We start from the raw sequence: 13802 nt of genomic DNA on the forward strand, positions 1-13802 counted from the left end.
CGATGCATTTAAATGTTAATGGCCAAACAATCTTTATAAAAGTTCACATTGTTGTTGTTGCAGATGAAATATAACACGGATAACATTAAATAAATATTTTTTATCAGGTTAAATATTGATTATTAGTCACACAAACCCCTTTATCTAAACCGTCGGTCATGTTCTGTAGTTTTTGAAACACCTTTTACTTGTGTCTGTAGCTCTGAACCGAATTCTCCTCCAAAGTGCAATGGGTTGTGCGCAATATTAGACATTATAGTGTGCACGGATCCACACTTTGAAAATCTACCAGAAATAGTAGACCATTTAGGAACTTCTGACATACTCTTTTCAACATACTATGCTTTGAGACACACTTATTTCAATCTCACATACTGTTTGGGATTGACAGTATTGACATTGGGACGCAGGGAGGGTTATGTCACAGATTCAGCCATCCCATCAGCACAAGACACTACAACTCCACCCACTCATTCACTCTCACCAGAATATTAACCTGCAACACCTGTCACCACTTATTAAGGACTCCTACATATACTCATCCATGCCATCATCAGTTTGTCTGGTCTCATCATTCACTACGTGTATATGGACTTACTTGACTCTCTCTTCATCTGTGCCTACCTGCCTTCAGCACACTACCCTCTTTTCAAGTCATCAAGCATCTGCAAAACAAAGAACGATATTCAGTTAAGTCTGCCAAATTACCTTCCAACTACTTACAGCACTACTTAACTAAACACCCATTAACCTGTTGTCTGTCCCTCTGTTCCATCACAGGTTAGCTGTTGAATGTGTTTTTAAATGTTACAGTTCCATGTAATTCATTCATTTCAATATATAATGATGCCAAAGCAATGATTTTATATTTTGATGTTTAAGAAAAATATAAATCCCACACATTTTTCAGGGTCATTAAAATATTTTTGTGATGCTGCAAATTTGAGTAGTATATTTTTCTAGTGTAAGTTCATCCAATGCACCTATGATTGGTTCAGGTATGCGAGGCAAAATATTTTTTAATATTTTTTAATATGTTGACGTGTTAGCTTTTTGAACTTTAGTAATTTTTTATGCTTTAAATTTAGCAGAAATGCCTGCAATAGGCTGTTTAATGGCAGGTTTCATTGTGACAACTTACCCCACAAAATATGACGACATGCCCAGCTATTGGGGCACAAAAGTTCAACGCATTCTCAATGAACTGTATTATTACTCCTGGGCAATAACTGTGGAGATTTTCAATAATGGTATTCGATGGAACTTGCAATGAATTAAAGGTGCCCTAGAATTAAATATTGAATTTATCTTGGCATATTTGAATAACAAGAGTTCAGTACATGGAAAAGATATACAGTGAGTCTCAAACTCCATTGTTTCCTCCTTCTTATATAAATCTCATTTGTTTAAACGACCTCCGAAGAACAGGCGAATCTCAACATAACACCGACTGTTACGTAACCGTCGGGGTGTACGCCCCCAGTATTTGCATATGCCAGCCCATGTTCCCAACATTATGAAAGACATTAGACAAGGGCAGCCAGTAACGTATGGATGAGCACAGCTGAATCATCAGACTAGGTAAGCAAGCAAGAACAATAGTGAAAAATGGCAGATGGAGCAATAATAACTGACATGATCCATGATAACATGATATGTTTAGTGATATTTGTGAATTGTCTTTCTAAATGTTTCGTTAGCATGTTGCTAATGTACTGTTAAATGTGGTTAAAGCTACCATCGTTTATTACTGTATTCACGGAGACAAGAGAGCCGTCGCTATTTTCACTTTTAAACACTTGCAGTCTGTATAATGCATAAACACAACTTCATTCTTTATAAATCTCTCCAACAGTGTGTAATGTTAGCTTTAGCCACGCAGCATAGCCTCAAACTCATTCAGAATGAAATGTAATACATCTAAATAAATACTATACTCACATGATCCGATGTATGCATGCAGCATGCATGACGAACATCTTGTAAAGATCCATTTTGAGGGTTATATTAGCTGTGTAAACTGTGTTTATGCTGTTTAAGGCAAGCGGGGGAGGGGGAGCACGAGAATAAAAGGGGCCGCAACCTATATATCGATGCATAGTTAATGATGCCCCAAAATAGGCAGTTAAAAAAATTAATTAAAAAAAAATCTATGAGGTATTTTGAGCTGAAACTTCACAGACACATTCAGGGGACACCTTAGACTTATATTACATCTTTTAAAAAGAAGTTCTAGGGCACCTTTAATACCAAGATACAATGTCCAAAATTGTATGTTTTTTTCTTTTCTTTTTTTCTTCTTTTTTTTTGTAAAGTAATCAGGATCAAATCAAATATCTCCATGCTAAACATTTAAGATAGTACTGAAAGGGTTAAACTGAGCCTGTCAGTTCCAGAAATGATTTTTGACCCACATACCCTGGTACGACTCGTACGGTTAACACCTTTACAGGCAAAGACCCCTCTTGAGTGAGTGTGTGTGTGTGCAATGTCCACACAGACTGACCCCTTTAGCCTTTTTGCTTGTTCAGTTTACTGTGTGGATCTGTTTGTAACAAGGTCCCCCCACACACACCCACACTCACACACATGCCTCCCCTGACAGTTTCCTTTCCAATTTCTTTGCTCATTATGAAGACACAATGGGAAACAGCAGCAGTCTGTGCCAATACTACTATATATAAATAATGCTAGGTCAATGCTTTTACTCCTCTCTCTCTCTCTTTCTCTCTCTTTTTCTCTCTCGCTCTCTAGGAGGAGGCATTTGTGAGGACAGACTTGCAGCTGCTTTTCTGCTCCATATACTCAAGGTGACAGAGAGGATGAGAAAGGGGAAAAAAAGAAACAAAGGGTGAGATGAGAAGTTTAAATATGAAAAAAGCTAAAGGCTGGAAGTCTGCAGTCATAACACCTGTCTTCCTCCTCTCTCTACAGCCACTCTACACTGACCAGTCCAACTGCTCTGAGACTCCAGGCCATCTGCTGTTAAACACACACACGCAAACACACAGCGGACCAGCGCGATAAATGTAAAATTGCTCCACTGAGAGACACTCTGGATAGATATTATTAGCCGATTAATAATTACTTAATGAGTTTATAATAGGCCCGTGACTGCAACTAAATGATTTAGATCTGCAGGTGAATATGGCCCGTTTGGGTTTTATTCTTTGAGCGTATATTATTAACAGTTTATCGTTACAGGTTTAGCCTTTTCTACAGCACATTCATTCCACATTACTGGGGCTTTACCTTCCAGAAAACATCAGGGATATTTCCTTACACACCCATCCACCCAGATTTGTACTCGCAGGCATGCTAATGTACGCACACTAATGGATGTTTTAGGTGTCAGCACATGACATTTGCAAGGGCTTTCACAACACACCAGATAAGCAAAAAGACAGAGAGAGTCATCCAACACGGAGCCACCCAGCACAAGGCCGGTTATGACAACCATTTAGCCAGAATTAGCTGGCAAATTGACTAGGCTTTTACATGTAGCTCTATATTACCCATGGGGCATTGTGAGGTTTTGAGAAGCCCTGGGCTAAAACTGACCATGGCCTGCACCGTGAATTTCATGCCAGCCTAAAAGTGCTCGGGTCCCTATGGGGATTGAGGAAATGTGGACGACTCAAATGGAGGGGCAAATGGAGACACAAGTTTGTACAGTGTCAGAAAGTCTGTGTGTTTTAAAGGGACAGGTCATACAAAAACTGAACATTCTGTCTTCATTTACTCACTCTCGTGTCATTCCAAACTAGAATTCTGTTCTTCATGCTCTTTTCCATATAGCGACAGTCCAAATTATTTATTTGCTATATTTTTCATTTTAAAGCCATAAGATAGCTTTGTGTGGCCTAAAATTAAAGGGATAGTTCACCCAAAAATAAAAATTCTGCCATTTTCTTACTCCCCCTCATGTTGTTCCTAACCTATGAGATTTTCTTTCTTCTGTGGAACACAAAATTGACATTTTGAGAATGTCTTTTGTCTTTTCTTTTTTGTAAGACTTTATTTCGATAGTCCACTTTACCAACTCTACTAACTATAAGTAACTTTACAACTACATGTCAACTACCAGTCATTAGAGTATTAGTAGACTGTCTGCTTAATATCTGCTAACACTTTATTTTGATGGTCCCCCAACAGACATTCTACTGACTATAAGTAACTTTGCAAGTACAATTCAACGTTTTCATTTAACCCTAATTTACAAATCTAACAGTCTACTAATACTCTAATGACTGGTAGTTGACATGTAGTTACAATGTTACTTATATATTAACTTAATGTCTAAATTGAACCATTGAAATAAAGTGCAAACTTTTTTTTCTGGTCCATGGGATGAAAGTTTGTTTACCAAAAACTCTCAAAATTGTCTTTTATGTTCCACAGAGAAAATAAAGAAAGTCATACAGGTTTGGAATGACATGAGAGTGAGTTGGTTATGAGAGAATTGATATTCACTAATATATTCTTCCCCTCTGCTGATACAAAATGAGAAATTGAGAAATTACAGCTTCACTGGAGATCTCAAATGTAGTTACCAGTGAATAACGACTTTAACTACTTATATTTCAGCCTTTCCTCCTTCAAAGCTGTTAAATGGATTCAGAAAGCTTAGAATATACTAGTGCGTTTTGGTTAGTTTTGAAGATTGACAGCTGTCATTCCTGTTGAACTATGTGGAATATGGTGAAAACTTTGAAATCAAATTACTTCATACATTTACAGTAACTAAATATTGCTTAAATAATATTTTCATTTAGGGGTGAGGTATTCCTTTAAATGAAAATGTAATGAGCTATGAGCATTTCTGATCTCTGACGAGACTAAGAAAGCGACCATGTAGAGGTGGGGTCATTTTACAAAGGCAGAGCAGAGCCAAAATTAACAGCTCTTAGCCGGCGACAGTGTGACATCCAACTCTAGCATGTGCTCTTAACAGTCGTCAACACCAGATTCCACACGCACCCTGCCACATTTGCACCAACACAGGCACAGAGACACACCTACACCTTCACTCACTCACCTCAACGGCTGTCAATCATGTGTCAGGACAGAGACAAATAGACTGAGGATCACTGAATGTGACCTTTCACCTTCAGTAGTGGCCTGAAGCTCGTGGTATGTCAGACCTGTAAATATAGACATCAAGTGAATGGCGTTCAGGCCTTGATTTATAGCGTGCAATTATTCAGCACATCTCTTTCATATTACCTATGCCAGATCACTGTTAACAAATGTGTAAATCAAACAGTGTTGCAAACTGCTAGTGGGAAGTGTGTGCGTGTGCTCCTTTATCCCAGGGCGTCCTGGTTGATGGAACAGCCAGGTTTGATGAGTTACTCTCTGAGTGATCGTAAATAAAGATGGGGGACATGAGCTCCCAGGACGCCGACCTCTCCTGTCACAACTTTCACCACACACAGAGCAACTGATACATCCTCCCCCTCTCTGCCGAGAGCCCACATATTTCTCACCGCACATTGGAAATCAATAAAGAGCAAATTATTTATGGAAAATATACTCTGTGCTGAATTATTGTCAGTGCAGTGCTCATGGGAAGTGGGGTGGTGGGTTACCTTCAAAAATGCAAACACAAATCACAATCTACGTGAAGCAATGTGTTTATGTGTGTTGGGGGATGGTGCATTTGGTTAATGTCACTGTTGCTTATTTGCAATGAGATTTTGTGAGAAAAAAGGCTGTTTTACTCACTGTGTTTCTCACCATCTTTAACAGGCCTGAAGCCTGCAAAGGAGTTTCTTCAGTGGTAAGACTGAGTTTGTGCTTCAACAGAGGGAAGAGGGGTCCTTGACAGGTGATTTACGATATACACTACGCAAGACACCAACTCCCACTAGCAGCGATACAGTCTTCACCTCAGCTTTTCTGCTCTCCCTCCTCTTACTTTGACAGACAGCAGGCATACCTCTTCTGGACTGTTCTCTTACAATAACATTTATCATCTGAGCACATTATAAATCACTCCAGCTAAATTGGATGTGATAAGCACAGCAGTGACAGCACAACATCCCCCTCCTCTGTGCATCAGACTAGAGGCCACTGCACTGGAGAGACCACCAGGCCTGCCAGGGTCTCCTTTAAAACATCCAGATCAGCTCTCATCCTGCACATCTCTATCTGAAAATCAAGCTCATTTTTGAGGTGGGGAGAGGTATGCTCTGATCTGTGTTATTATGTCTTTGTCTATGTACACCACAGTTTAAACGTTTGTGGTTGTTAAGAGGTTGCATTTGAGGGAGAAAAAAAAAACAAAAAACAGTAAAACCTTATATTGTGAAATTACAATTTCATTTTCTATTTTAATATATTCTATAATGTGATGGCAATTTTCAGCAGCCATTACTCCAGTCTTCAGTGTCACATGATTCTTCAGAAATCATTCCGATATGCTGATTTGACGCTTAAATGTGCTGTAGAAAGCGTTTTCAAAAGATGTAATATAAAATATAAGTCTAAGGTGTCCCCTAAATGTGTCTATGAAGTTTCAGCTCAAAATACCCCATAGATTTTTCCCCATAGATAGACTGCCTATTTTGAGGCATCATTAAATATGCGGCGATTCAGCGCGCGGCCCCTTTAAATTCTCGTGCTCCCCACCCCCGAGCTCGCGACTGCCTTAAACAGCATAAACAAAGTTCACACAGCTAATATAACCCTCAAAATGGATCTTTACAAAGTGTTTGTCATGCAGCATGTCTAATCGCGTAAGTATGGTATTTATTTGGATGTTTACATTTGATTCTGAATGAGTTTGATAGTGCTCTGTGGCTAAAGCTAACATTACACACTGTTGGAGAGATTTATAAAGAATGAAGTTGTATTTATGAATTATACAGACTGCAGGTGTTTAAAAATGAAAATAGCGACAGCTCTTGTCTCCGTGAATACAGTAAGAAACGATGGTAACTTTAACCACATTTAACAGTACATTAGCAACATGCTAACGAAACATTTAGAAAGACAATTTTATTTTTGTTCTTCGGAGGTCTTTAAACAAAAGAGATTTATATAAGAAGGAGGAAACAATGGTGTTTGAGACTCACTATATGCCATTTCCATGTACTGAACTCTTGTTATTCAACTATGCCAAGGTAAATTCAATTTTCCATTCTACCTTTAAGACACATTTCTTTTTATATATCATCAATTTCTACCCTGATTTTAGGCCTCTGATTTGAACGCTCTGTTTGAAGGGGTAAACACCCACTGCTGTGATTGGCTTTGAATAATTTTTACCAGATTTTACTATTACAGCTGTCGAGATTAATGAATTGTGACCCTGGGGTCCGTTCTTCGTACCTCGCTTAATACATCTGAGATGATTTGACAGATGCCAGATCTTCTAATTGTGATAACTGAACTCTGGCTAATTTGGTTCTTAAAACAAATTTGCAGATTGGATTAAAATATCTGGATTAAGTTGTCTAAGATTACTGCGTGTTCTCATGTTCCATGAAAAGGGCAGATGTATCGATACTCGAAACCACAATCAGCAATGCAGCGATTGGCTGGAGTCAAGCAAAGACTATAGAATAACAGTTATAAAGGGTCATGAAACCCCCGTTTTACCCTGGTCGTTCACACCTCAAAGCTCAAAAAAGTCTGTTAAAATGGGCGTGTAAAGCTCTGGAAAAGTGGGAGTGTAGAGGGGGGGAAGACATATTAATATGAGTACGGAGAAAATGACAACAAACTCCCAAGCACAAGGGAGAAATGCGAAAGAATATTTAATAGGGCTAATAATAAGCTACTTTGATTACGTTTACGAGCACTGCAGTCTCAAAATCAGTCTTTTGTCTATTAGAATAATCGTGTCGTCGCGTTCAGGCTACACCACTGTATCAGTGTCCAGTTTGCACATATAATTCATTTAAAGAAGACTTGATGAAATATGTGTGCATACACTGTGCTGGTTCATGTTTGGTGCAGGAGAATATGTGAAATATGTCTATAAAAACTTTAAACACGGGTACTTTATTCTGTATATGTCCACGTGGCTAGTGTTGTTAAACACGCCCGCCGGCGCCACCTAGCAACGAAAACATTAATAATATATACTTGTTTGTTTTTATCAGCAGTTTCTCAGCATGAGAATGTACAATTGTAATATAATTATATTTTCGAAAAATTTAAAAAGTGTTCTATCAAACGACACCTTTTGACTCTTGCTACAGTTTTGGAGTTATTCGTCTTTAATTTTTGTGTTTGTCACTCAGGAAAAAAAAAAATGCATTGGTCTTTAACGGCGATTTTCTCAATATTTTGATTTTTTTGCACCCTCGGACCCTTTCAAAAAATTGACCCTTGAGACTGGTTTTGTGGTCCAGGGTCACAATTGTGAAAATGTGTTGATTATTGCAATATATTTAGATCTATTCCGTCATATGGAAGGTTGCACATTGAGCAGATGACAGTATTGATCGCGTGAATGCAGTGAACTCGTCCTTGCAACGCAATTTCACACTCTCACGAAATGTTTTCACCATAACTAACGATGTAAAGTCGATTTAAATACAGTAAGAGATTAATTATGTAATGTAAGAGCGTCACTAACGGGAGTTTTGGCAAGTGTCCAGATAAACTCGCGCTGCGTGATCGACAGCTTCAGCCATAATAAAGAGAGCGCTCTTTGAAGTAAAAATACTAGGATTATTCATTATGAACTGAACTGTCATTACCGGTTTTAAAATTAAATACATTACTTACAGTTTGTGGGGTCCTTGCTGATCCTTTTGGGCAAAGTCAGTTTCGTATTGCGACTTGTTCTCAAAAAGGCGCTGGTAAAACGTACAGTACAAACAAGTCAGCACTGACGTGACTAGGCTACGTTAAAAATGAACGCAATCCTTTTTTCTCTGACATCGGGATCCTTCGGCAGCTTATGTAAAGATGTTTTTCCGCAGCCAGGAAGAGCATAACGTCTGCTTGGCATCGCAATCTTGTTAATTATCACAATCTCATCGTAATTAACTAGGCCTACTTTAGATACACTCGCTGCTCATCGACTGGTTGTGCCCATGTGACGTCACATGCCACCTCTGTTCCAAACGAAGCTTTTTTACAGTAGGCCTAGTAAAAATAAAAAATAAAAAATTAACATCTTTATTATATAAATGCTTTTTATTGATGACGATGACGTTTTAAGTTATGGAACTTGCAGGATATAATAATTATACAAAGACCAAGGAAAATTTTATTTGTCATGTCATGACCTCATTACTGACCCTTTTGAATGATATAGTGTAATTTTGGCATGGAGAGGATCATTTTATACATCTTTTTTATATCATTATTGTAAGAAAAGTAGAATAAGTGCATCATTAACAGTTGTAAACATTTAGATTGAGAATTAAAAATGACAAGATACTTCTACTTTTATGTGTATGGAGAGATCATAAAATAGTTTGGGTTAAGCTATGTGTAACGTATGCTATGTTTCATTGTGTTTATCCCTGCTTGTCTATGGCTGAACCCCAAATGGCACACTTCTATGCACTTTCAGTCTTGTGAACTCTCCAGGACCTCCGCTTGTTCTGCCCAGCCCTGAGTCTCCTGTTTCTCCACTGGTTCACACAGCCACGTCACCTGTGCTCCCTCCCTGCCTCCCTCTCCCACCTCCTCTACCAGAGCCAGCCAAGTCCCCAGCTTCGCCTTGATATGAGAATCCCCCATCTACGCTTCCAGACACAGAACCTCGGTCCTCCTACCCATCGGCTTCGCCTTGACTCAGTGCTCCTTCAGCTCCACCATGGCCTTTCATCCCACCAGATTCACCGTGCTTCCTTGTCCACCTGTCTCCGCCTTGGTCAGACGTCACCCTTGTTCCGCCATGGGATTCCTGACTGCAGGTTGCACCTGTGCCCTTCGGCTCAACGGGGCTCCGCCATCCCTCCAGCTCCACCATTGTCCTCGGTCACACTGGTTCCACTGTGGTCTTACGGATCCCCGCCTCCATCTTGTTCCCATGAGCCGTCAGCTCCACCTTGGCCCTCTGGACCTGCAGTGTCACCCTGGCTCTGTGTCTCCTTGGCTCCATTTGGGCCTCCCCCTCCAATATGGCCTGCACTGTTGCAAGAGAAAGCATCCCTGGTTCCATTGCCCAAGCATGTCTCCTCAAGCCTCATCCACCATGGCTCCTCCCTTCTGCAACTCCACCCTGGAACATCGTGTTGGCTGTGGCCTAGGTCATCATCTGACTGTTTCTGTCCCTCTCCTCTTCCCGCCCCCTTCTAGAATGGCACGAGGACGTGCCTTTTCATAACATCTATGCTATGTTTCATTGTGTTTATCCCTTCTTGCCTGTGTGTCCCTAGTTTCTAGTCTGTGTCATTTTTATTCAGTTCACCTGTTGTTTGTTAATTAGCACATTAGTTATTAGGTTGGTCTTATATTGTATATTCTTCCTGTTTGGTTCACTTCTTTGTCCTGTCTCATCAATGTTAGTGGATGTGTTTGCCTTTTCTCCTGTGTTTCCAATGCGTACATTTATTAAAGACTGTGATTCTCGTATATAGCACCCACAGCCTGACACTATGATTCCCCATCTTATATACAAAATATTAACATCTCTAGTTAGAGTATTAGAGATGAGAAGACAAGTAAAGGAAAAATATTAATTATTGGCTGTTGTTGGTGATAATCTTTAGAAACATTAATAATTGTATAATATAATATTAAAGTAATAATTATTTGGCATAATTTTAACGTCATTATAAAATCAATACATTTCAATAAAGAATGAAAATAGTAAATCAATGGAACAGACAAAAAAATGATCTCAGACTACTAGGCCCACCTATAAAGATGCAAGTCTCACTTCAGAGAAATGCACTTCTGCAACATTGTACAGGGGTCACTTTCAAACATGCAGACGTACACAGACGTTCTTGGCAGATTTATCGTTCTTGGGTTAAAGTCGGGACACAGGCGACATAAACCACCAGGAGGCGTGTCCACAGAGGGAAGTTTGCTTTTACGTATTTTCTTTTCCACCATTTAAAAACAAGTAGTTCTCAGTCTGCTCTCTGTGAGCTGAAGTCATTAAAGCCAGTGTGGAAGTGTTTGAGTCACATGGCTGTAGAGTAATGTGATCCCTGGAGAACAACTGCTGTTAACTTTAATCTCTGAAAAATCTCTCCTGTTCTCTCACTGGTCCTATACTACAGCTTATATGACTGAAACCCATATACTGAGGTTGAATACAGTGCTATTTCAAGAACTCTGTGTGTGTTTTTAAACCCCTGAAAGACATACTTAAATACAAATATGACCTTTTTACTATAATAAACAAGACTGGATGAATACTTGCACACATTCGTATGAAAAATATACATGCACAAAGTATTAGACTATCCCACACAGCCACACACACATTTTAACTCATGAACTGATACATAAACACTACAGAACGCACATTAACACAACTACAGTGCCAATGACAAACATTTACACATTTCTGTAGCCCTTCGATTCGAGTCACCTGCACTTGCCACCAGCACACACTGCAGGAACTTTATGCTTGTTAGATAAAAATAGAAAAATGTAGAAAAAAAAATGATATAGGGAAAAGATGAAAAGAAAGGCAAAGTTAGAAAAACAGCAAAAAAAGAAACGAAATGAAAAGCAAGGTTTGATTGATAAAGTCCTGAATCTGGCTATTTAGGGTCTGGCGGGAGAGCAAGCAAGCTTCTGCCAGACAGAAAAGCAATTAATCTGTAAACGAGCTTTACAGCGGCAGCGGCAGCAGCAGGTCTGAGCGCTGGAAACCCCCCACCTCCCACCCTCCCTACCCAGCTCTCCTGCTCAGATAAGGCCGCAGACGGCTATTTATTGTACATTTTAATTAAGTGCTTGTTAACGCTAGTTATCTTAACAGTCACAAAATTACCGTTGTAATGCATTTTGTTTGAGGAAAAATGGAGCAGGGTGTGAGTGCTTTATGAGAGCCAAGCACAGCTTGGCTTCATTTGGAAAATCACAGAGCAGGAAGCAAAGAGGAGGCACGGTGTGTGCGCGATGATCTGAGCGCCGGCGCTAATGGTTATTTAATATGGCCATCAGCGGTTCCCAGTCCCCAGCATACGGAGCGCTAGCACAATAGCCTCCAAACCCTCTTTAACACTTATTTGAGATGACAGGAAAAATGAAACCGTTTGTGCTTTCAATGGAAAAGCAATCATTGGGACATTATCCTCCGCTTGCCCTATCATGCTAATGCTGGGTAAAAATGTCACCAAATGTATTTAAAAGGCTGATGGAGTGGTGCTCTGTGATTCCTGCTGCCCGCCTGATTAATAAAAACCTTCAATTTGTATGTAAATGCAACCTGGGCCTCATATCATCCTCACACCTGCATGGAAAATAATAAACTCAAGTTTGATGCCGCAATTACAGGAGTTTATGGCGTATCCGCTGCACGGCGAGCGAGGGGGAGAGAAAGAGAGAGAGAGAGGGGAAGAGAGAGCCCTTCAGGGCTAGGGAGGAGTGTAATGAGACTAGAGCATTGCAGGTAATGAAACCGTACCAGGGATAGAGGATGACCCCCAGGACCAACACGTCCTGCTATTGATGTCCAGGTTGCAAACACACAACACACCTTAGAAGCAGCTACGCATGGTAATTCAGACATTAACATATGGGTCATTTCTGCTATGCAATACCTTTTGAACTCAATAAATAAAAAATAAATAAATAAATAAATAAATAAATAAATGAGAGAGAGACAGAGTGAATAGAAGAGAACATGATTGGGTTTGTATGTATTTTTTGGTTGGCCTCAAGCATTTAAACTTTATTAACTATAAAGTTTTCCTATAGCAAGAAAAATTATGGAGTTTTACAAAATATGAACAAGATGAAAAGTGAAACTGAGGACACAATAAAAACAGATAAATGAATTACATATTAAAAGAATAAAAATAATTTATTTCTCAATATTACTTTTGTAAACGTAGAAACATCTGAATACATGTACTCTCAAAAATATATAAAATGCCAATATTTCATTGTAAACGTTAGTGCATAACACCCCACTGACATGACAAAAAATTAAAATCCTGCTGAAAGTAGTTAAATTGTTTAAGTTTAATTTTATCCAGCATATCAAGACAAATACAATGGGGGCATGGAAATGTGCAGCATAGTAGAAATGACCAATATACAACAATTATTAGTTTGGACGTGCACTCATTTTTGAATATTGAGTCCACTGTAGAAATAGTTTGTTGTTATTGCAAGGATTTGCAGTTGTTTCTTTGTTGATTCAAAAAAAAAAAAAAAAAAAATCTTGTATGCTTACATACCTAAGAAATGTTTTATAAGATATTCAGCCTTTTACTTTGATGACTTGTTTACTCTACCAAAGGATGAAAGCATTATGCATGTCACTGAGAAAAGAAAATCAAAGCATTGCAAAGTTTTCCTTCTAAGAGCCTATGCCTTTGCATGAGATATACTTGACATTATAAACAACTTAAAAGAACTAAAAAAAAAGTCTTCCAAACACATGCTCCTTGCGATTCTAAACTGTCTCAGACTGGGCTCCTGATCTCAGAGTTAATCTAACTAAACAAGTGTGTTTCCACTCTTCTGCGCTGCTTTTGCATCATACACTTTCACTTCCACATCCCTCTATCACAGAACAAAAAGAGGGCGTATTGACTCAATCGGGGTTGAGTAGGTATTGCAGAGCTCAGATTAAAGGAGTACGTGTGTGTGTGAATGTTGACTGAAGTCATGAATGCGACGCCCCGTGGAGTCGGACCAGC

The 13802-nt window shown here is 39.2% G+C and overlaps 2 long non-coding RNA genes across 2 annotated transcripts in view; one reads left to right on the forward strand and one right to left on the reverse strand.

Annotated features, from left to right (window-relative positions):
• The window catches only part of LOC125264839, a 47118-nt gene extending 38088 nt beyond the window's left edge, over positions 1-9030 (reverse strand). Inside the window, exons 1-3 of the long non-coding RNA XR_007184135.1 lie at positions 8743-9030; positions 5039-5144; positions 599-665 (exon numbers count right to left, since the gene is read on the reverse strand). This is a non-coding gene — a long non-coding RNA (uncharacterized LOC125264839). The remainder of the gene's footprint in view (positions 1-598; positions 666-5038; positions 5145-8742) is intronic.
• Positions 17-3854, forward strand: LOC125264838. Its single transcript, XR_007184134.1, has 3 exons — positions 17-689; positions 2755-2851; positions 2935-3854. It is a non-coding gene; the product is annotated as an uncharacterized LOC125264838 (long non-coding RNA).
• Positions 9031-13802: the final 4772 nt, after the last annotated feature.

The sequence above is a fragment of the Megalobrama amblycephala genome, linkage group LG3 (assembly GCF_018812025.1).
Source record: "Megalobrama amblycephala isolate DHTTF-2021 linkage group LG3, ASM1881202v1, whole genome shotgun sequence".
NCBI classification, from domain to species: Eukaryota; Metazoa; Chordata; class Actinopteri; order Cypriniformes; family Xenocyprididae; genus Megalobrama; species Megalobrama amblycephala.